Here is a 23,917-nt window from a genome sequence, read left to right as displayed (position 1 = left end):
TGGGCTAGCGGGGGCCTCGTCGTCTGTTTTGGACCTCGGATGCCTGTCCTTTTCTTTTTCCTTGCGCTTTTTGTAAACTCTGGTCGTCGGCTGTTCCGACGGCATTATATAATTAAACCTTCGGCCAAAGTAATGAAAGGTAAAATTGTATAGACGCTTAATAGTGCGTTGGTTAAATCTAGCACAGCTAGCAGCATCGTAATCAGGGCCTAGGCAAGGAATATAGGAAGAATGAAAATCCTTATGAGGTATTTGCTTCCCACAAGAAATACAATTGTTAACTTTTTCTGACATCGGTCTGGAGCAAGAAAAATGTTTCCCCAACAGGGTACTTAGCTTTAATGAAGACTTCAGATCTGAAATTAGATTTTGAAACTCTCAGGAGTCAGCCGACCGGCACTTGCGAACTGCTTTTGCTTCGGGCACCGTGCGGCAAGAAAGACTGAAGAAAATGGCGTCGGCTGCATCTTTTATACCCCTGGCACACTGACGTCAGGGAAGAGGCGACAGCAACCGAAGCTGGACCAAGACTTTGGAATTCAGGCAGACTGCGGGTAGCCTGCCAGCAGGATAACCCAAAAGTAATGACTGCAACAGTGAAACACGAACATCTAGCTGCTGACAACTGTACCTAGCTATTAACTGGCAACAACTGATTTCAACCATCTTCAGCAGGCTCTTTTATAGACTAGCTTAACTGTCACAGCTGTTCCAGTTCTAATTTTCATTTCATATTTTGAAAATCAACCAACAGCTGTTTACTACAGTTCCTTCCTTCCTTTCAGCCTCTGACAGTAACACACAGCAGCTGTCAACATTCCAATGGCATCATCTGCAGATCAGCTGATTCTAGGCAGTCTGAATTTAGAATCTTCTTTACAAATATGTGCAGTTAGAAATGTAAAGGAACACTGTTCAAGTCTTTAAAACATTCTGTACAAACAGATTATAAATAAATATGAAATAACTTATTCACAATATCATAGCTAGTCATGCTGGAATAAAACACACATGTTAATCTGAAATTATGTACAAAACCTTCAGCCAGACATGCTAGCACAAATGACAATGTCTAACTTCTTCACAGGCTGCATCACGGGTAAGGGGAGGTATCCAAGAGCTTTTTGGTTGCCACAAGCTACCGTAACGGCCGAGTCAGATCTGATGGACTGGATCTGAACCCATATGTGAGGAAGAAAGGAAAATTGATAACATCAGAACTATCATTAAGGTACATCTTTCTCTTTTGCAGGATAATACTTGGATATTCTCAAGAGTATTACTTGGGAAAATGTATTTTCTTGGCTTACTGTATGGTATAACTTTTAGACTTAAACATTGTAGAAAAGGAACAAAATGTAAAAAGACCACAGCAAGTAGAACTGTCTTGTACACTTGTGTGACTGCTCTTTACTGACAGACGGTTACAATATTTATCTACATTTCTCTTTAGATTATTACGTATAGGATTCTTACACAAGGGAAAATAAAGTAAAAAGTATGCTTGAAAATAAAAAAAATATTAATACACTGATTTGGGCTTGCAATTAACTAAGGTTAAGGAAAATAATCAACTAGTTGTGCTACATCCAGGAAATAATGTATACTGACCTGTGCAGTAAACAGTAGGGAAATGGCAACAGTATAATGAAAATTACTTATAATGTTACTCTAAAAAAGGCACCAGAATATTGGCAAAACTACTACACAAAACATACATTAACTGTGGAGATACCCTGCAACATTAACTATGGGATTATCACGTGTGTGTGTGTGTGTGTGTTGATGTAGAAAAGAGACTGACCTGAGCAAAGCATGAAAGCATTACTTTTCCTGCAAGCTGGCACATACACTGGACTTCATTATTCTTTTGCCAATCTAAAGCTTCTGCACTTATTTTTTTGGACAATCTGATTGAAACTAGTGATTTTAGTAGTTTGTTCTATGTTGTTTTTTTCTTAATATTTCAGAATCGTTATGTTTGAAAATGGATATTTCCTTACAAGTACTTGGGATGTGCATCAAGCAGTGAACAATATCTGCCAAAAAAACTGTGTCAACACCTCCATCACTTAACATAAAAATAAAATATCTCTTCGAAGTAGATGGGGTTTGGGGCTGGCAGGAGAAGAAGAATTTGCTTTTTAAAGAGACTGCATCTCACACTTAAAAGCAATAACAAACCTGCATGTGAGGGTAATTAGGATGCTGTCATGTAATGTAAATGGCCTAGTGGCAAAAAAGCAAAGAGTATCACCTTCCCAGCCAGGAACATGAATTTATTAAGTGGACTAAGGTACACAGGATTTGCATCTAGTGTTCCTAACTTGAGAAGGAGAGTTACATTAGTTTTACTGGCCTTATGGTCTAGACTGGTAATAGAGGACATACTTCAGGAGATGAAAGCTAGATATGTTGTAGTTTTGGGGCACTGGGCAGGGAGAAGAATAAATTTAGGGTTAGTTTATCTTCCCCCTAAAAGAACTATCAGGGATATCAGATCTCTGCTGGGAGAAAATTAGCTTCCAACAAGGAACATCAGTGTTTGGTGGCAACTGGAATTTTGTTTAACAAATTATGTTTGGGGGGACCCTAGGAGTCGACGACAGACCATGGATATTTCTAAAGAACTACTATAAGAGGGTTGGTTTGATGGATCCTCTGGAGAGCAGGGCAACAGAAGTTGACTTTACATTCCATCCAGACAGATAAGGCAGTTCTGCCAGGCTAGGCAAATTTTACATTACCAGGGTATGTACAGTTGTATAAAATTTTACTATAACAGTAGATGTCCTTCTCTTCACTGTTGCAGTATTCTTAACATAAGGGAACCCCTGCCAAGGGTGTCCTGACATCCGGCCAGTATACCCAAGGCTTTAGATTATTAACGACATGCCATTAAGTCACACGTGTGCTCCCTGTGCACGGTGCAGGGCATAAAGATGATGTCTGGACATATCATCCTTAGAATTGAGAGCCCCAGGAGGAACACCATCACTGTTGTAGTATTCTTAACATGAGGGAAGAGTCCAAAAGCTCAGGAAGATGATAGGGAGGTTGAAGGGTCCACAGAGCCCTCTAGGAACCCATGAAGAATGGCCTTAGCAAAACCAGCTCTAGCCCTGGAAATGACATCTAATGTGTAGTGCTTGGTAAAGGTATGCTAAGAAGACTAGGTTAGATGCCTCAAGGATAGAATTAGTAATAAAAGCACTGAAAAAAGCACCAGAAGATGCCACAGCCTGGTAGAGACAACTTTGACAAGGAAGGCTCTTACCATGATAAGAATAACAAAGAAATGGTATTAGAAATCCAAGAGGAAATAGTGTGCTTGGAAACTGCCAAACCTAATGACCTAGGATGAAAGGAAACAAAAAGCTGATCAGATTTTCGAAAAGCTTCAGTTTTGTCAAAATAAAATCAGAGTTGTCTATGCACATCCAAAATGTCAACACCGTCTCACTAGCAGATTGCGGGGAAGGGGGATATAAAAGAGACTGGTATGAAGAGAGACACTGTCCTTATGAAAAACTAAAAAAGGAGGAACAGCCGTAAGGGCTTGATGCTCAGATACCTATCTGGAAGAAATAAGTGCTAACAAAAGAACAGTCTTCCAAGAACAATGCTGAAAGGAAGCCGAAGCTGCAGGCTCAAAAGGAGCCAGAGTCAATTTCTCCAAAACAAAATTAAGATCCCAGTAAGGAGGAACAGGCTTCCTGGGAGGTCTAATATGAAGGATGCCTTTTAGAAACTGTTTGACCTCGAACCTAGAGGCCAAAGGAGGAGCTAAAGACAGGTAAGAAGAAATAATTGGGAGGTGGGGTTTAATATTAGAATGTGTCAACCCAGCATTGAACAATTCATACAAATAAGGCAGAACCAAAGAATATCCACAGTAATTGAGTCCAGCTTACGAGAAAGACACCAAACAAAAAACCTCTCATTTGGACAAGTAGGACTTCCTAGTAGTGGGTTTCCTGCCCTCCTGCAGAATACAAAGCACGTCCTCAGAAAAATGGTGCCTACAGGGAATCAAAATCCTGTCGGTTGAAGGGTGGACATGTGGAGATGGATGAGAGATCTTCTGTCTTGTGTGAAAAGATCCACCCTGTGAGGTGACTTGTGATGATTACCCTTGGCTAAGTGCAGAAGACTAGGGAACCAATGTTGTCTGGGCCAAGACAGAGTCACCAGCAAGATTTTGGGAGCATCCTGTTTTATCTTGCACACGACTTTTGGAATGAGAGGAAAGGGAAGGAAGGCATAAAGAAATGCCCCCTTCCATGAAAAAGATATGGCATCCAGCTTCATGGCCAGAGGACACGGAGTCCTGACACAAAACTGAGGAAGCTGCCTGTTCAGAGGGGAGGCAAAGCAATCTACTTGAGGAATAACCCACCGGTGGATAATGTCCAGAAACACATCCCTGTGAAGCAGCCATTCGTGAGATTGTGTTATGGACCTGCTCAAGAAGTCGGCCACAAAATTCTGACTTGAATGAATGTACACTGCCTAAAGTGCGACTTGGTACTGAATGGTTAACTCCCAAACCTGGAATGCCAATCTGCAAAGATAGGATGTTGTCTCCCCCCCTCTTTGTTTGATGCTCCACATCACTGTGGTGTTGCCTGTAAAGATCTTTAGGGGCCCTGGAGAAAGCAGAGAATGAAAGCAGTTAAGGCCAACAGAAGAGCTCTCATCTTCTTGATACTGATGTGCTCCTTCTGTTGCTAAGGAGACCAAAGGCCTTGCACCTTTAAGCTTCCAAAGGAAACTACCAATCCCCATCTGAGGAGTCTGTGATTAGCTCCTGAGAGGGATGCAAGGGTTGAAAGGGAAGCCCTGTATTTAAAGTTAGTTGGAGAATCCACCACTGAAATTCTAACTTGAGACATGGAAGAAGAAGAACTGGAAACTCTAGAGGATGAGAATGCTGAACCCAAAATGACATTAGATACCACTGAAGCTTTCTCATGAGCAATCTGGAGAAGGGAAACATAGGGATGGTGGATGTCATGAATCCCAAAGGCCCCAGAAGTTCCCTTGTTTAGTCAAGGCCAGAGGAAGAAGGGACTGAAAAACGGAAATCAGAGTCAAAGCCTTGTGAGGAGGCAGGGATACTAACATAGGAACACAGTCTGGATCCTGCATCCCAGAAAAACATAATCCCGTGACAAAGACAGGAAAGACTTTTGAAAATTTTCAGTGAATTCCAGGCTTTGCAACAGAGCAATGACCCACTGAAAGTGCTGTAAAAAAATCTCTGGAGAGGAAGCTTGAATCAACAGGTCATCTAAATAAGGAAAGACCTGAATGCCTTTGACCCTGTAATAAGCAATCACTGGAGCTAGGCATTTGGTGAATAGCCTTGGGGCAGTAGGAAGGCCAAAGAGCAAATCAGAGAACTGAAAATGCTACAAAGCAACAGAGAAATGTTAAAACTTCCTGAAAAGGGGATGAATAGGGATATGGAGGTAAGCATCCTTGAGGTCCAGAGGGACCATAAAGGCCTGGGGAAGCAGTAGAAGGAACAAAGTCTGAAGGGATAATATTCGAAAGGAAGGAATCTTCAGAAAAGTATTCAGGTGAGAAAGATCCAGAATGGGTCTCCAAGTGCCTTCTTTCCCAGGGACCAAAAACATTCTGGAATAAAACCCCTTCCCCATTTGACCAGCTGGAACCTCTTGAATAGTTTCCAGACTCAAAAGACCTTGAAGCACCTCTGGAAAAAGGTACAACTGGTCTTGAGGTAGTTCATGATGGGGAAGAGATTTCCAAGCCATGAAGTACCCATGGCGAATAATGGAAAGAACCCAGGAATCCTGAGTTATGCTTAACCAGAGAGGAAGAGACAGAGAAAGACCACGTGAAAGAGGAATGTGGCTAGGAAGATTTGGTTAGTCAGACAGCACCTGGTTTATCAGGGAAGGAATGCTTCTGAGCAGGAGCAGTCTGTGTAGACTTAGCAGAGGGAACCCTCCTACCACCCCTTCTTGTCTTTTGGAGGAGAACAAGACTATTCTAATAAAGGCCGGTGTATTGAGATAGTTTCTCTGGTACTTTGGCACAGGGGAGATAAAAAATATGTTTCAAGTCCTGTAACTCCTTGCCTTTTTCTTGCAGGGACTTGAACAAATCAGCAGCACCACCAAACAAATCAGCAGCACCACCAAACAAACATCTGTTGTCCGGAGGAGCATCCATCAACCTAGCCTTAATATCATCAGGCAAAGGCTGAAGCCATAGCCAGGAATACCGTCAGCACCAAGCCAGAAACAGCAGTCCAAGAAGAAGCATCTGCAGCATCATAACTATATTTAACAGAATGGCTTGCTACATAGAAAGAAGCCCCTCAACACAGACAAGGAAGAAGATTTTTTCCTTCAGAATCAGGAAGGTCAGAAGTCACCTGGCAAACCTGAGAAAGGGCAGCCAAAAAATATCTGGTCATAGCAGTCTGATAATTAACAGCCTGAAAGGCTAAGATGGCTGAAGTACAAACCTTTTTACCCAGCCTCCCCACTGTCCTGCTGTCCTTATCAGAAGGATGAAGCTTGGTAGAAGGCAGTAATTTAGGCAGCTTATCGGATGCCACAGCGACCACCAAAGGGCCAGCAAATGGACACTTAAAGGAATTTGCGGCTATCAGGCACTTTATAAAACCAATCTCTTTTCTAGGAGCAGGAGGCTAACAGTCTGCAGCCTGAGACGCGGAAGAAAAGGCATCCAATAAAGCAGCCAAAACTGGAGGAAAAGCAGTGGGGCTAGGAGACTCCATTTGAAGGAGCTCATAATATCTCCTCTGTAATTCAGACATTTGGGAACAATCTCATTTAAAGAATTCCATCACCCTGGAAATGGTATCCCCAAGAGACTCAGAACTAGCAGACTCCTCTTCCTCAGAGCCATAATCCAAAGGGGAATGAACCTGGATAGAACAGGCCAGGGATTCCTCATCAGAATCTTCTTCCTCTGAGGAATCCTGCTCCCTAGATCTATTGGGGGGTGATTAAGGAGGAGCCAGGACAGAGACCCTTTGAGAAAGCTTCAATGCCATAAGAGCATTGAATAAACCCTGTGTAAACTTCTGCCATTCACTCTGAGGGTCCTTAGGCGTAGAAGAAATATGTTTTGTCTTTTGCTTCTTTTTAAAGGGACATCTGCTTTATGAAACTTAGAAGGTTCTGAAGCTGGTCTACACTCAATAATCATAGTCAGAACTGTAATAATAGGTTCATAGGTAGGTACTAGGCTATTGGCCCGAGGGCCTATATAAGCCTAGCCAAAAATGTACCCTGGCTTTCGCCAACCAAGAAAATTATTTTCCTGTGCCCGTCGAGCAGAACCACAGAAGTGATACCTGGGGTGAATTTCCTATTTCCCATCCAATCATCAAGATTTTTCTTGAAGAGTGCTAATGAGGAGCTCTGTTTGCCATAGACAGGTAGTCTGTTCCAGAGTATGGGAAGTCTCTGGGACAGGAATCTATCCCTCCAGCAGGTTCTGTTGATTGTGGTGACAAGGCTTAGCTCCCTAGAGCGTGTAGCTCAGAGGGATTGGGATTTCTTTAAGTGGAGCATGTCCAACAGCTCTGAGTTTGACATAGCTTTGTATGTTAGGCAGAGATCGCCTCTGAGTAGGTGATATGCGACGGAGTAAAGCTGGAGTTTTTTGAGACAGTCTGCGTAGGGCATCTGTTTGAGGCCAGTAATCCTCTGTCAGGTATTTCTGTGGCCTTTCCAGTTGTTGTAGATGTCTTGTGAGGTACATACCAAAAGGGGCATTGTACTCTATAATGGGTCTAATGAGTGATGAGTAGGGGGGGGGGGGGACAATGACCTCTTTTTCTGGATGAGAAACTTTTTGTGATGAGGTGAGCCACGTAGAAGGATTTCCTGACCACTGTGGCGATGTGATTATCAAATGAGAGACACCTGTCCACCTGTGTCCCAAGGTCTCATCACATTTTTGGCGTTAAGTAGATTACCAGCTATGTGGTAGTTCATGGGTACAGAGATTTTACCAAAGGGGATGACAATACACTTTTTGGCATTGAGCTTCAGGCCATGGCTTTGACACCAGGCATCTGTCTTAGTGAGGCCCTTTTGTAGTATGTCCACATCATAAGGAGTTTCGATTATGGCTCCTAGTTTGTAGTCATCTGCAAACTTTGCTGGCCAAAGACCCTCTGTGTTAGCTTGTACTTCAGAGAAGTAGATACCAAACAGTAGAGGACCCAGGACTGAACCCTGTGGTACTCCACTTGTTACTGGTCTGAAGTCAGATTTGGAGTCTGCTACTTTCACAGTGTGGGTTCTGTCTGTGAGCCAATTGGCAACCCATCTTGTGACATAGGGATTTATACCTAGTTTAGTGAACTTATCTATAATTCCAGAGTGGGGGATGGTGTCGAAAGCCTTGGCGAGATCTAGATAAGCTGTGTGAACCACCTTACCCTCATTTATGGCTTTGGTGACTGCTCCAAAGAAGTTAATCAGGTTTAGGAGACATGATCTGCCTTTTACAAATCCGAACTGGGTAGGGTTCAGAGTTTGGAGATTACCAATGTCTTTGTTTATGAGTTCCATGATGATACGTTCCATGGCCTTGCAGACCAGGCTCACCACAGGCTAATGGGGAGGTAGTTCCCGGGGTCCATCGTGGCTCCCCCTTTGTGGAGTGGGATAACTGTCGTGCTGCACCATTCAGTGGGCACAAAGCGTGAGGTGAGACTATGATTGAACATGGTACTTAGGTAGGGTCCCAGTTCATTCTGTAGTTCGTGTATAACGTAGCCTGGGAAATTATCAGGTCCCATGGATGCTGTGTTCTTGGCTTTAGTGTGTGTGTTTTTTACCTGTGCAGCTGTGATTACAGGAACTTTGCATTCTTCCAGTATAGAGATGGGCCCTCTAGGGGGTGAGAGGGGGGGGGGGGTAAAGTTAGCACTGAACCTATCTGCCAGGATGTTGGCAATATCAGTTGGTTCTGTATATTTAAAGCCATTGTGCTGTAACTAAGAGCAGATCTGAGTGTTGCCATTGAGATTCTTGACATAGCTATAGAATGCTTTGTGGTTGTCTTTAGAGTCAGTGGCAATTTTGTTTTCATAACTAGCTTTGGAGGACTTTATGAGGGATCTCAGATTCTTACTGAGGTTGACCAGGGAGTTCCTCCAGTCATGGGATTTTACTATGTTTTGCAACAGTTTCTTTCTTCTGTTGAAGAGTTTGTTTATGGCAGAGGACCACCAGATTGGCTTCCTTTTTTTGGAGGATAGCATCTTGGTTCTATTGGGGATAATCAGCCAGGGTTCCCCCCGAGCGTCTGAAGTGAACACCTGCAAGGCCTCCAAGGATGTGCAAGAAGTCGGATCCATGTTGACCTCCGATCTTGTCTCAGCCAAACAATCCACAGTCCAAGAACTGGACGATCCTCGGAGATTTCACCAGCCTCAAGAGAGACATCTGGTGGAGGAGGCAAAGCCAAATAATCTGAACTGACACTTTTGGCCTTCTTCTTTGAAGACGGCTGACCCTCAAGTCTGGGAAGTAGCTTCCATAACACTTTTTGCTAAAGCTTTATACAATGGTTTCCAAGACAGATGGCGAGGGATGAAAGACGACTATGTAAGGTCTTTGGAACAAAAGCCTGACAAACAGTACAGGACATATGGTCGTGAGAAGCTCCCAAACGAAACAATTACTGCTTATTAGTGTCTTTATTGGGAATCTGTCTGCCACACTGGCATTTATCCTACAACAACAAAAAAGCTAAAACTAAAAAAGAATAAGCAAAAAACCCCAAATGGGGCACTTATCTGAATGGCTAGATAAACTAGCAACTTGAGCAATCAGACTGATGGATCAAAGAAAGCATATGGACTATCATTAAAGAAATTCTGAGGTTGATACGTCCGGATGTCACCTTTATGCCCTATGCCTTGCAGGGGGAGCATACATGTGACTTATGGTGCATCATTAACAACATAAAGGCTTTGGTATACTGGCTGGTCTTCGGGCCAGTCTTGGCAGGGGATTCCTCATGTTAAGAATACTGCAAAAGCAAAATGGAAGGACATCATGAGTACCTAGCTACAAACACTGAAACAGGTCCACGTCTACTTTCAGATAACTCCCCCCTCACACTGCACTTGGGAGATGCATAGAATGGTAATTTAGAGAGGTTTTAGAAGTTCATCATGCATTTTATGATCAAACATGAATTTGCTGGCTTATCACTATCACAGAGAAGTAAATACAGGATGTAGGTAGATTGGGATTCCAGGGAGAAGAGACCTGGGATGAGGTGAAACTTAACCTGAGTACAGATCCAGTGCAAGAAAAAGGAGATTTGGGAGAACAATAACATAACATATAATAAAACAGTGGTGACTGAGCAAAGAACAAAATAGATGCCCACAAATAGAGAGGGGAAAGTGAGGAAGCAAAGAGAGGCAACAAATATAGTAATGGGCTATCTTAATAAAAATAAATGATGGGGAGTATCAACTGATGTCACCCTAGCAGTTTTTGACAACATATGGTCACAAGAATCTTTAGCTAGAAGGACAAGGAAACAATAGGTGGAGCATCTCATTGTCAAGATAAGAGACCTGGGGAGAGAATCTATGACGAGTCTAAAGTTTCAGGAAAATGAAGGGATTAAGTCATGTCCCAGAGTTGGTTCATTTCATAACGGAGGCTGGATCCTCACTGGCAGTCTAAAAAAAAAAAGATTACTAGCACAGATTACAGATGTCTGCAGACTGCTTACAGAAATTATGCAAAGATGATGAAAAAGAAATGGGAGAAAAAGGTAGACAAATTGTGGAGGATGGCACAAATAGAAAAAAAAATGTGGAAGGGCAACAATCTAGGCAATTTTAGAATTTCTGGGTGGAAATGTTTACACAAATATTTTTATATTCTCTCAAGACTATAGAAAGTGTTCCCGGAATGTCTACACCACTGTTGGAGATGTAAGGGTGTGGCCAGAGGCTCATGGGTGTGGTAGGGTAACCGACTTTAAAAAACAGCTTAGGATTTGACAGGAAGATCTGGGATAATGAATTACAAGTCACTAAAGAGGCTTTTCTACTAACTGTAAAACACTGGAAAGAAATCGTTATTTCCATATAGAGTTCTACAACCGTACACTGCTGGGATCCAAAAAAGCAATAGCAAGAATGTGGGAGCTGAACTCTTTCCCGATGATAGCAGAAGTAAGATGCTGTGCAAAACATTAAAAAACTAGTGAGAATCAAGGGAAGAAAATTCAAGAAAGTGGAGGTACTGAGATTTGGGTATGGGTTTAATCCACTGCTCACCCTATTTTACTCATGTGCTTATCTTCTATCTATCAGTTTATATCAATTAACAAACAAACTCAGCTTGGTGAATTTACATTAAATAAGGAACAGTTTTAGTTTCCGTAATATAATGTTGCAGTCATATGAATTAATACAAGTTTGTGTTTTTAAAGAAAAAAAAATATCCATCTTACTATGAATCCTCAAAACAAGTATAACTCTGAAAAAAATCACAGCAGTAGGGCAGGACATTGTTCTCACATCTAAACAGAGACTCATTACAAGCATATATGCAGCCTGTGGCTGCTGATGAAAACAACTATCAAAAACTGAAAAGGAAACTCTGGATAAGTCTGGGGCTTCCCGTAGGTACAGTCACATTTCACAGCTGGACATTCAATAGACAGACTGGTAAGGTCAATACACATTTCCAAATTATGAACTGAAACATGATGTAAATTAATTAAAATACTAGATATCCTGGATGCAGATAAACTGAAAAGAGCACATATTAGAACAGAAGAAAAAAGGCATATTCCAGAATTACCCCAAGTTTTCTGAACAGCTCTTAGTTTTACGCAAGCATCTGCTGTTAAAACAAAAATGCAAACCCAAGGAAGACTTGCATACATCAAAAGGAAATAAAGCTTTCACTCAAGCATGTTCCTTTGTCGGCAAACAAGGAAAAAAATCATCACTTGAGCTGGCATGCTTTAAATATTCTAAAAGAGAACATACAGCAAAATATTGCAAAGTTGCTAACACTATACATGTAGAAACTGTTAATACTAACAGACAAGCTGCATCTAAAAGCATACCGATGGAATGGGTAACACTGATCTTTTTACTAAAACTGTAGAGTCTGCTTTTTGCCACTGTCCTGTTACTAAATTTGGTATATGCAGTACTGTGGTGGATGAGAAAACAATACAATACATGCTTCTTAAGACAGAAGTGGTGAACTTCATGGCACCCATGCAGATGGACAATACAGTTACAACTACTGAATCCTACACAAATGCACTCTATAAGCACTTACACGAGTGCATGGATCGTGCTATCCCAAACAGAACCAAGACGCTATCCTCCAAAAAAAGGAAGCCAATCTGGTAGTCCCCTGCCATAAACAAACTGTACAACAGAAGGAAGAAACTGTTGCAGAAGAGTAAAATCCCATGAGTGGAGGCGCTCCCCTGGTCAGTCTCAGTAAGAAGCTGAGATCCCTTATAAGATCCTCCAAAGCTAGCTACGAAAACAAAATAGTCACTAAATCGAAGGACAACCACAAAGCATTCTATAGCTATGTCAAGAATCTAGATGGCAACACCCAGATCTGCTCCGAGTTACAGCACAAAGGCATGAAAATTACAGAACCAACAGATATTGCCAACATCCTGGCAGATCGGTTCAGTGCTAACTTTACCCCCCCTCACACCCCCTAAAGGGCCCGTATCTATACAGGAAGAATGCAGAGTCCCTGTAATCACAACTACGCAGGTAAAAGCTGTGCACTCTAAAGCCAAAAACACAGCATTCATGGGGCAGGACAACATCCCAGGCTGCGTTTTACACCGACATCAGAACGAACTGGCTCCCCATTTAAGCACCATGTTCAATAATAGCCTCGCATCAGGCTTTGTGCACAGCAACAGTTATCCCACTCCACAAAGAGGGAGCCACCACTGATCCCGGGAACTATTGACCTATTAGCCTGACGAGCCTGGTCTGCAAGTCCATGGAACGTATCATCATGGAACTCATAAACAAAGACAATGGTAACCTCCAAACTCTGGATCCCACCCAGTTCGGGTTTGTGAAAGGCAAATCATGCCTCCTGCACCTGATCGACGTCTTTGAGGCAGTCACCAAAGCCGTGGATGAGGGTAAGGTGGTTCACACAGCCTATCTTGACCTCACTAAGGCTTTCGACACCATCCTCCATTCTGGAATTATAGCTAAACTCACTAAACTAGATATAAATCCCTACGTCACAAGATGGGTTGCCAACTGGCCCACTGACAGAACCCACACTGTAAAAGTTGCTGACTCCAAATCTGGCCTCAAAGCAGTGAAAATTGGAGTACCACAGGGTTCCGTCCTGGGACCTCTCCTGTTTGGTATCTACTTCTCTGAAGTACAGGCCAATACAGAAGGCTTCTGGCTAACGAAGTTCGCAGATGACTGCAAACTAGGAGCCATAGTCAAGTCATCAAATGATGTGGACATTCTACAGAAGGGCCTCACGGAGACAGATGTCTGGTGTCAGAGCCATGGCCTCAAGCTCAATGCCAAAAAGTGCACTGTCATCCCCTTTGGTTAAAAATTCTGTACCCATGAACTACCACATAGGCAGCAATCTACTTAACACCGAATGTGTGATGAGACCTTGGGACACAGGTGGACAGTAGTCTCTCCTTTGATAGTCACATCGCCACAGTAGTCAGGAAGTCCTTCTACGTGGCACACCTCATTATAAAAGGGTTCTCATCCAGAAAAAAAGAGGTCATTGTTCCCCTCTACTCATCACTCATTAGACCCATTAGAGTACAACGCCCCTTTTGGAATGTACCTCACAAGACATCTGCAGCAGCTGGAAAGGCCACAGAAGTACCTCACAAAGAGGATTACTGGCCTCAAACAAATGCCCTACACTGACGGCCTCAAAAAACTCCAGCTTTATTCTGTAGCATATCGCCTACTCTGAGGTGATCTCTGCCTAACATATAAAGCTATGTCAAACCCAGAGCTGTTGGACATGCTACACCTAAAGAAATCACAATCCCTCCGAGCATCACGTTCTAGGGACCTAAACCTTGTCACAACAATAAACAGGACACGCTGGAGGGATAGATTCCTGTCCCAGAGACTTCCTATACTCTGGAACAAGCTACCCATCTATGTCAAGCAAAGTTCTTCATTAGCACTCTTCAAGAAAAATCTTGAGTGGATGGGAAATAGGAAATACACCCTGGGGATCACTTCTCTCTGCTGAACAGTGGCACAGGAAAATAACTTTCTTGGGTGGCGTAAGCTATGGAACCTTGCTGGCTAGGCTTACGTAGGCCCTTGGGCCGATAGCCTAGTACCTACCTATGAACAAGTGTTCTTGGATTAAAGGAATATGATTAAATTAGATCACTACATATTTGTACGCATAGAGAAAACTAAAGTAATAAGTGTACACAGAAATAAAAGGGAGTATGCTAAACACATACAAAAAGCAATAATAGAAAATATACAATTCTACAGCATTACTAAGTATTCGAAAGTAATCCAAGCAAGGCAGGCAGTCCGTTTCCAGTCGAAAATCCTTTATTAAGTACACAGACAAGCGATCCAAGTAAAACAAAAAGAGTAATAATTTCCTCACAAGCTTTCTAAATATATATATATACTTTTTATCAGGCATGGGAGTGGTTTATTGTGCTGTAAAACAAATCATTTGAAATTTAAGTGCATATTTTGTTTCCATTATCATACATATATATTTTTTTATTTTTATTTTTTTTCTGGTTCTCTTTTTTCTACTTTATTCAAAATGATGGCAATAACAATACTAATTATACAATTATATAGGTTTTTATGATTTAAAATGGTATTTAAAACCAATTTGTAGAAAAAAATAAAATAAAATAAAATACAATTAGTCTTGTAAACAATGTGGCAATTTTCTAAGTTCCAGTGCACTTTTAATTGAACAGTAGTAGTTTAGTCCAGGCTTTCTAAGAGTTCAGCTTTAATTGCCACATGAGTTCATGTTTCTCCAGAATATTCGGGATGTCTCCTTCAAGATCACCCATGTCTATGCGATCCAGGATCTGGAACTTAAAACCTGTGTGTCTTTTATGAAGAGAAAGGTGTTTGGCTAGTGCATTACTTTTACATCCAGAGCAGATTTCTGACAGATGACATGAAATCCTTCGCTTGAGTTTATTTACAGTCTTGCCCACATAGAATGCATCACATTCATTGCACTGTGCCCTGTAAATTACTTTTTTAGTGTTACAGTCACCCCCCTGCACTGGTTTAGAAAGCCTGAACTAAACTACTACTGTTCAATTAAAAGTGCACTGGAACTTAGAAAATTGCCACATTGTTTACAAGACTAATTGTATTTTATGTTATTTTTTTCTACAAATTGGTTTTAAATACCATTTTAAATCATGTGAAATTTAAGTGTATATTTTGTTTCCATCATCATACATATATTTTTTTTATTTTTATTTTTTTCTGGTTCTCTTTTTTTCCACTTTATTCAAAATGATGGTTATAACAATACTAACTAATTATACAATTATATAGGTTTTTAGGGTTCTTGTACACAGACCTGAAGAAGTCTAGAAGGACGAAAGCGATCTTTGTTAACAGGTTATGAAAATAGAAACTGATTTTTACATGCAAAATGTATACGTATATATTTATATATAATTTTTGATCGCAAAATGAACTAAGGTTGATATATTTCGAGCCATGTAGTATATTGCCTTGTATAAAATCACAGACTTAATAATCTACTTAATAATTTGGTTAAATAAGATGTACCATTAAAGTACATTAGGGCTATATATTATTATGACAGCTACTAGGTAGGGCAGGACTAGCTCGAATGTCACACTGATGGGGGAAGGGATGTGAATTTAACATGTGTACCAATAACACTTTGTAAAGCACAATAAACCACTCCTATGCCTGATAAAAGGTATATATATATTTAGAAAGCTTGTGAGGAAATTATTACTCTATTTTTGTTTTATTTGGATCGCTTGTCTGTATACTTGAACGGAAACAGACTGCCTGCCTTGCTTGGATTACTTTCGAATACTTAGTAATGCTGTAGAATTATATATTTTCTATGATTACTTTTTGACTTGACAAGTTTACGTTCGCTACTTCTACTACTATTTTCTGATCTGATTAATATACAGTGATTAACTAGAAATATATGGATTGAAAATCTTCCACACAGAGAAGTTTCTTACACTGTTTTGTTTTTAGACCCACTACACTTTAGTGGGTTGTTTTGGGACTTCGGGGATACCACGGAGATTACTTATTTATTTTTTTTCTTAACACATACAAAAATACAATTTCTTATAGGCAAAGTACTACACCCAGAAACTGAGGTCCCATGCAGGAGTTGGGGCTTTCCTGGGAGTTCTTAAATTTTTGACCCCTCTGGGTACTGCTTTAGCAGTGGATGAGAAAAGAGGGGAGGCTCTGTGTTGTAATGAGCTGAAATAGCAGAGGCATGGATTTTTATGGAAGAAGATAGGCCCTTGTGAAGCATCTCAGTTAAGTATTGCAGAATCTGAGGAATATTGGGCATTGCTGTGTTTTTTTGCTTGTGCTTGGTTCCAGGCACAGAATATTTTCCATTTGTCAGCATAAGATTTTCTAGTACCAGGCCTTCTAGCCTCCTAAATGACATCCATCACAGGTTTGCTGAGAGATGTAACTGGTGAAATTAGTTGATTAGCCACGCTGCAAGACTCAAGAGTTTGGAGCTGAGTGTGCAGAATTTGATAGTTCTGCTGAGACAGTAGGTAAGGTGTCTGAGGCAGGTACCAGGGAGGAAGGTGCGACATATTGCGTAGGAGCAGGTACCAATGTTGGCGAGGCCAGTCTGGAGTAATCAGAATAATTTCTGTTTTTCCTGTCTGACTTTTAGTAAGACCTTGGAGAGCAGAGGCAGAGGGGGAAAGGCATAGACTGACAGATTTTTCCAGCTGAAGGATAGAGCATCCACTTTCCAAGCTTTTTGGTGACGAATTCTTGTGCAGAATTTGTCCAACTGATAGTTTTGGGGTGAGGCAAAAAGATCTATGTCTGGGCTCCTCCATTTGCGTGTCAACATGCTGAAGATTTGTGGATCCAGTTTCCATTCGTGTGGGTCCATAAGATTTCTGCTTAGGTCGCGTGCCAGAGAGTTTTGCTTTCCTGGCAGGAATTGTGCTTGTAGATGTATTTGATAAGTCAAGGCTGTGTTCCACAATGCCATGGCTAGTCTGCTAAGGGGGTAGGAATGGGTACCCCCCTGCTTGTTTACGTACCACATGACTGTGGTGTTGTCTGTCTTTATCAGTAGTTGTCCTGGATGAAGATGGTCCTTGAAGGCTGTCAGAGCATTCTGTACAGCTAGCATCTCTTTCTAACTGACATGTAGGTGGCATTTGATTTGGGCTCCATTGGCCCTGAATGCCTCTCCCTGCCAGATGCACCCCCCCCCCAAGCATATTCTGATGCATCTATAGTCAGGGTTTGGGCAGCAGGGGGTGGAATGAATGACAGTCCCTTGTTTTGGTGGCAGGCCTCTGCTCACCATAGGAACTCTAGCTGCAGGCAAGGTATGATAGGAATTATTGTTTCCAAGCTGTGAATGTTGACTCCATAAGCTTTTTAGGTACCACTGGAGTTTCCTCACATGCAGTCTTGCATATGGAATTAGAAGAATGCAGGAGGCCATGAACCCCAAGGCCTGCAAAATGCGTCTTGCAGATAGCTGCTTTTTTTTTGTGGCCATGTTTGAAGTAAGTTATCAATTGAATTTGTTTTTCTGGAGTAAGGCAAGTCATCTGGGCAATTGTATTCAAGCTTGCACCCAGGAATGTAATTATTTGAGAGGGTACCAGTTGTGATTTCTTTTCGTTTATGGTGTACCCTAGACAAGTTAGAAGCCTTTTTACAAACGTCAGATGATTTAGAAGAGTGTCCTTGTTTTCTGCCTGAATTAGACAATCATCCAGGTATGGATAAATTTGAATATTTCTTTGCCTGCAAAATGCAATTACTGGTGCCAGGCACTTCATGAAGACCCCCCTAGGTGGAGTAGATAAGCCAAAAGGCAGTGCAGAGAACTGGTAATGCCAATAGCCTGCTTTGAAGCGGAGGTATCTTCTGCAAGATTCCCTGATTGGGATATGCAGGTAAGCCTCTTTCAAGTCTAGAGTTACCAACCAAGCATTCTTGCCTAGCATAGGTAGTTCCAAAGAAAAAATGCCAGCACCCGAGAAGATCTGAATAATCAATGTTTATTAAACTGAAACTAGACCGGTTTCAGCACAAGGCTTTCTTCAGTAGTGTATTACATGAATGTAAAAGTCGCCTGCTTAAATAGCTTCATTAAATCAGAAAAGAATTACATCACTTCCTGTAGTTAACAAAACCAAAAAAATAATAAATGGTTAACCTGAACAGTGATATGGAAAAAACCATATCAGTATATATTAGCATACAAAATAATGATGGTATTAGTAAAATCATAATTATTCATATATGTTCATATATCTAGATAAAGTACAAATGTTATTTTGATGTATTAAACATCTGTACTAAGGAACATAATGATTGATAAACAAAAATTAGAAACCATCATGTGTACCATGATGTAATAGGGAATATTATCCGGATGTTATGGTATCTCAAAAGAGATAGATAGAAAATGTTAGAATGAAAAAAATATAATAAGATAAATATAAAAATATTAATCAAAGTTTATCATTCAATCCTGGAGGGAAAAGCCCTCCAAGTTTTATGATCCATCTTTTCTCTTTCTTGTTCAAAATATCATGCCACCCTGTTTTAAATGCTCGGTTACCAGTTATACGATCAATAATGATAAATGAAAATTTAGCAGTTGGATGCTTGGTCGTATGTCTGTATAATGCATTAGTTATTCTATGGTTTCTGATGTCCCCTAGGTGTTCAGATATTCTGATGCGGAACTGTCTAGAAGTTTGTCCGACATAAAAGGCCTGACAAGTACAGGTGACAAGATAAATTATCCAATCAGAGCTGCAGTTACCAAAACATTCAATGTTATAAAAATGACCAGTGTTTTTGCTGGTAAAACTTGTAGTTTTAAAAATGTAACTGCAAAAGCTGCAATGGCCACAGGGAAATATGCCTATAAGTTTGTCTCCTGTCAGTGTCCTCTGGGAGAGTGTGTCATCCTTAATGCTTGGTCTTTTATAGTGTGAAAAATGAGAACCAAGCGTTCTACCCTTTCTGTATGAAAAATAACACCGTTCCCCCAGGTAGCCTTCCAAAAGAGGGTGTGAGCTAAGTATATTCCAATGATTATTAATGATATTGATCAAATTTTTGCTATTCCTACCATAAGTGGTGATAAATTTACATGTATCTGAATTTTTCTGTCTGTGACCCGCTTGATATTGTAAAAGGGAGTTCCTAGGTTTGTTGCTGCTCCAGTTTGCCGCAGAATTGATAATATGTGGGGAATATCCCCAAGACAAAAAATCTGTTGGTTAAGTCCTCATGGTATGTTATGAGATCATCCTCAGAAGAACATATTCTTTTAATCCTGAGAAATTGAGATTTTGGTATATTTTCTATGATATGTTTTGGGTGGAGGCTATTTGCGTGCAGAAGGGTATTATATTGCGGGAATTTTCGATAAAGAGAAGTTTTAAGTGTGTTGTCAGATTGTCTTAGTAGATGGACATCCAAAAAATGTATTTCCTTCTGATGATACTCCACAGTGAACTCAATACCCCAGATATTCCCATTGAGATGTTCAATAAATTCCTGGAGATGATCAATACCTCCTTTCCACACTAGCCAGCAGTCATCCAGGTATCTTCTCCATATATCAATCTCAGGTAAATATATGTTATGCATTGGATCATATATGATCTGTTCCTCAATGAAACCCATGAAGAGATCCACGTAAATGGGTGCGAACGAGGCACCCATAGCCGTCCCCTGAAGTTGCCAGTCACAGTCCTGCTGAAAGTAGAACACATTTTTGGTAAGAATACACTCGGACAGGCATACCAGTAATGTGTTCAATCCTGGAGGGTAGATGTTAGATTTCTTTAACCAAAATTCCAAAGCCATTAAACCCGCCCAATGTGGAATGCTGGTATATAAAGATTTCACATCTAGGGTGCACATTAACCATTCAGGTTCCAGTTGAGATTCAGAAACGATCTGCAGGAATTCCGTAGTATCCTGGATTCTAGCTTGAATCAGCGATAACAGAGGTTTAAGTTTTTCAGTGAGAAAGATGGATAAAGGTTCAGTGAGTGACCCAATGCCAGACACTATGGGTCGACCAGGTGGCTTGTGGACAAACATCTAGACAGTTCCGCATCAGAATATCTGAACACCTAGGGGACATCAGAAACCATAGAATAACTAATGCATTATACAGACATACGACCAAGCATCCAACTGCTAAATTTTCATTCATCATTATTGATCGTATAACTGGTAACCGAGCATTTAAAACAGGGTGGCATGATATTTTGAACAAGAAAGAGAAAAGATGGATCATAAAACTTGGAGGGCTTTTCCCTCCAGGATTGAATGATAAACTTTGATTAATATTTTTATATTTATCTTATTATATTTTTTTCATTCTAACATTTTCTATCTCTTTTGAGATACCATAACATCCGGATGATATTCCCTATTACATCATGGTACACATGATGGTTTCTAATTTTTGTTTATCAATCATTATGTTCCTTAGTACAGATGTTTAATATATCAAAATAACATTTGTACTTTATCTAGATATATGAACATATATGAATAATTATGATTTTACTAATACCATCATTATTTTGTATGCTAATATATACTGATATGGTTTTTTCCATATCACTGTTCAGGTTAACCATTTATTATTTTTTTGGTTTTGTTAACTACAGGAAGTGATGTCATTCTTTTCTGATTTAATGAAGCTATTTAAGCAGGTGACTTTTACATTCATGTAATACACTACTGAAGAAAGCCTTGTGCTGAAACCGGTCTAGTTTCAGTTTAATAAACATTGATTATTCAGATCTTCTCGGGTGCTGGCATTTTTTCTTTGGGTCTACTCAGCTTGCTTGCCTGGCACCTGCCGTACTTGCAAGCTGTTCTTCAACCTAGCATAAGTAGTAACTGTTGGAGAGTCAGCATCTTGAATTTGGAATGTCCAGAAATGTATTTAGAATGGATAAGTCCAGAACTGGATGCCATGATTTGTATTTTCTGGGTACCAGGAAAAGTCTTGAATAAAAACCTTGTCCCTTTTCCTTTTCTGGCACTGGTTGAATAGCCCCCATATTCATGAGGGACATAACTTGTTTCTGGGCCTCTGCCCAATGATCTGGTGGCAGATCCGGCCATCCATTTGGGATTGGCAATGAGTGGAAATTAAATCTGTACCCCTGGGATACTATATTTAAAACCCATTTGTCCTGGGTAATCAGTTGCCAGTTTTGTGCACTAAGTGCCAGTTTTCCCACCAAAGGGGTGGCCAAAAGGTAAGTGCTTGGTAATTGCAGTGGAAAGTCATTGAGACTATTTTCCGTAGGAAGGTGCCTTGTTACTTCCAGATTTGGAGGTGGAGGCACCCCATTGCTTTGCTCTACAAGTTCCTTGTGACTGAAACCTGGAGCCTTTGGAATGCCTGGGTTTGACCTGAACGGCTCTAGTGGGTACTGGAAAAGACAAGTTCTTAGAAGGCCAGTGCCTACTGAACCTGGGTGGCTGCACTTGTAGGAAATATTTTACAGTTTGCATAGATTTAGCTTTATCTTCAATCTTTTTCAAAACTTCTTCAGCTTTATTACCAAATAGACTGTCATGTTGCAAAGGAGATTCCAACAATTTAGCATTAACATGGTCAGGCAGATTTTGCTCCTTGAGCCAAGCATGCCTTATCACATATCCAGTTACAGCAGCCCTGCAAGAGGCCTCCAAAGAATCAAAACCACATTGCAAAGTATGTTTTCCAACTTGTTCAGCTGAATGCAATAAATCCTGCAACTCTATTTTCCACACAGTCAGAAATCAACATCATTTTCTGTTAAAGTAAACCCATGACATGCTGTTAATATTTAAGCATATGAAACTGACAGTTTAAAGCCCTGATTGCCAAGGGTGCAGACATGTAAACCTTCTTACCCCATCTATCCAGCGCCCTGGGATCTCTATCAGAAGGGGTAGGATTTTTAGCAGTAGAAGCCTTAACGCCCTTCTGACCCTGAGAAATGGTTTCAGGGTCAGCAGTAGGGTTTTTAAAGAGGAATTTGTGGGACTCAGGAACCCTGTAATATCTGTCTGGCTTACTAGGAGCCAGAGGCAGGGAATCAGGAGTCATACTGGTCTCTGAAAAAACACCATCAACAATGTCTAGAACAGGAGGTATAGCCAAAGGCCTATGCGGAGGAAGAAGGCAATCCCCAAGTCTCTTTTTAGATTCTGAGAAATCCTGACTCTCCCAATGAAAGTGTTCCCTTAAGGTATGCAAAGTTTCTCCAAAAGAAAAATCCTCAGGAGGAGAAGCAGAAGGAATGGAATCTTCTGCATCAGAGTCCTCATAAGCGGGAATAGATAATTCCTGATCAGACGAGGAATCAGAAGAAATAGAAACCTGATTTGAAGATTCATAGTCAGTGCCTTGCCTAGGCCTCTTAGCAGGAGGGGGATGGGTACCCCTGATCAAGGTAATTAAATCCTCAGCCATTTTGACCATTTGTTTTTTAGGCATTGGGGCCTGTACACATGGCCCAAGCGGCGGTTTTTTAGACATAGAAGTAGTTTTTGGCCTTAGTTTTCAAGATAGTGTCGGTTTAATATACAAATCTTTAGGCCTGAAAACACCCTCAGAACCCGGTGCCTGCTCAGCGGCTCCGGACCCATCCAAGGTAGAGACATCCGCGGGTTCAATACTTAAAGTATCTCACGGCATACCGGACTCCGAATGGGTCTCAGTAGAGGCCTGCGAATCAAAAGTAGTGGGTATCAGGGGCTGCAAAAGCACCTGAGTACTGGCGAACTGGCTTAGGAGAAGTTTCGTTGGTTTTGGACCTCGACAGTCTATCTTTTCTTTGCATTTTTTGGGTATTCTGGTAGTCGAATTGCTAACAGATGACATTTCTGGATAGTTAAATCTCGAGCCAAAATATTTCGAAGCAAAAATATACTGAAGTTTAATAGTGCATTGACTAAATTTAGCACAAAACCGAAAGCAAGGCACGTTGTGGTCAGGGCCTAGGCAAGGAATACAGTACAAATTAAAATCCTTATGAGGTATTTGCTTCCCACAAGTAATACAATTATTAAATTTTACCGACATCGGTAAGGAGCAAGAAAAAGTTTCCCCAACGGGGTACTTAGGTTTTAGTTGAAGATTTTGGTTCTGAAACTCAAACAAAAATTTCAGGAGTCGGCCGACTGGCACTTGCGAACTCGGCTTCAGGCACTGCGCAGCAAGAAAGACTGATGTAATGGCGTCGGCTACAAGTTTTATACCCCTGACGACCTGACATCATGGAAGAAGGGACAGCAACCGACGCAGGACCCAAGACTTCGTTAATCAGGCCAACTGAGGGCAACCTGCCAGCAGATTACCCAAATGTAATGACTGCAACAGTGAAACACAAACAACATCTAAGACTGGGCTTTGGATGGATGAGTCACATAAATCTGAAACAGTTTTGTCAAGACTTATAGGTGATTACTAGGCTAATGACCTCAAGGGGCCTTTTTAAGTCTAGCCATGCTTACCCAATGTGTCTGACAACTGGCGGTATTCATGTTTTAAATACAGAATTTTGTTAGAACAGATCATACATAAATCCAGTATTCTCT

At 41.0% G+C, this 23,917-nt stretch overlaps 1 protein-coding gene across 3 annotated transcripts in view; it reads right to left on the bottom strand.

Moving 5' to 3' along the window:
* The window catches only part of NELFCD (negative elongation factor complex member C/D), a 1,198,759-nt gene that overhangs the window by 48,609 nt on the left and 1,126,233 nt on the right, over positions 1–23,917 (bottom strand). The window lies entirely within an intron of this gene.

Source organism: Protopterus annectens, chromosome 12.part0 (assembly GCF_019279795.1).
Source record: "Protopterus annectens isolate FY-2018-M chromosome 12.part0, PAN1.0, whole genome shotgun sequence".
Classification (NCBI taxonomy): Eukaryota; Metazoa; Chordata; order Ceratodontiformes; family Protopteridae; genus Protopterus; species Protopterus annectens.
Note: the sequence above shows the minus strand (reverse complement) of the source record. Positions and strands in the feature narration are given on the sequence as shown.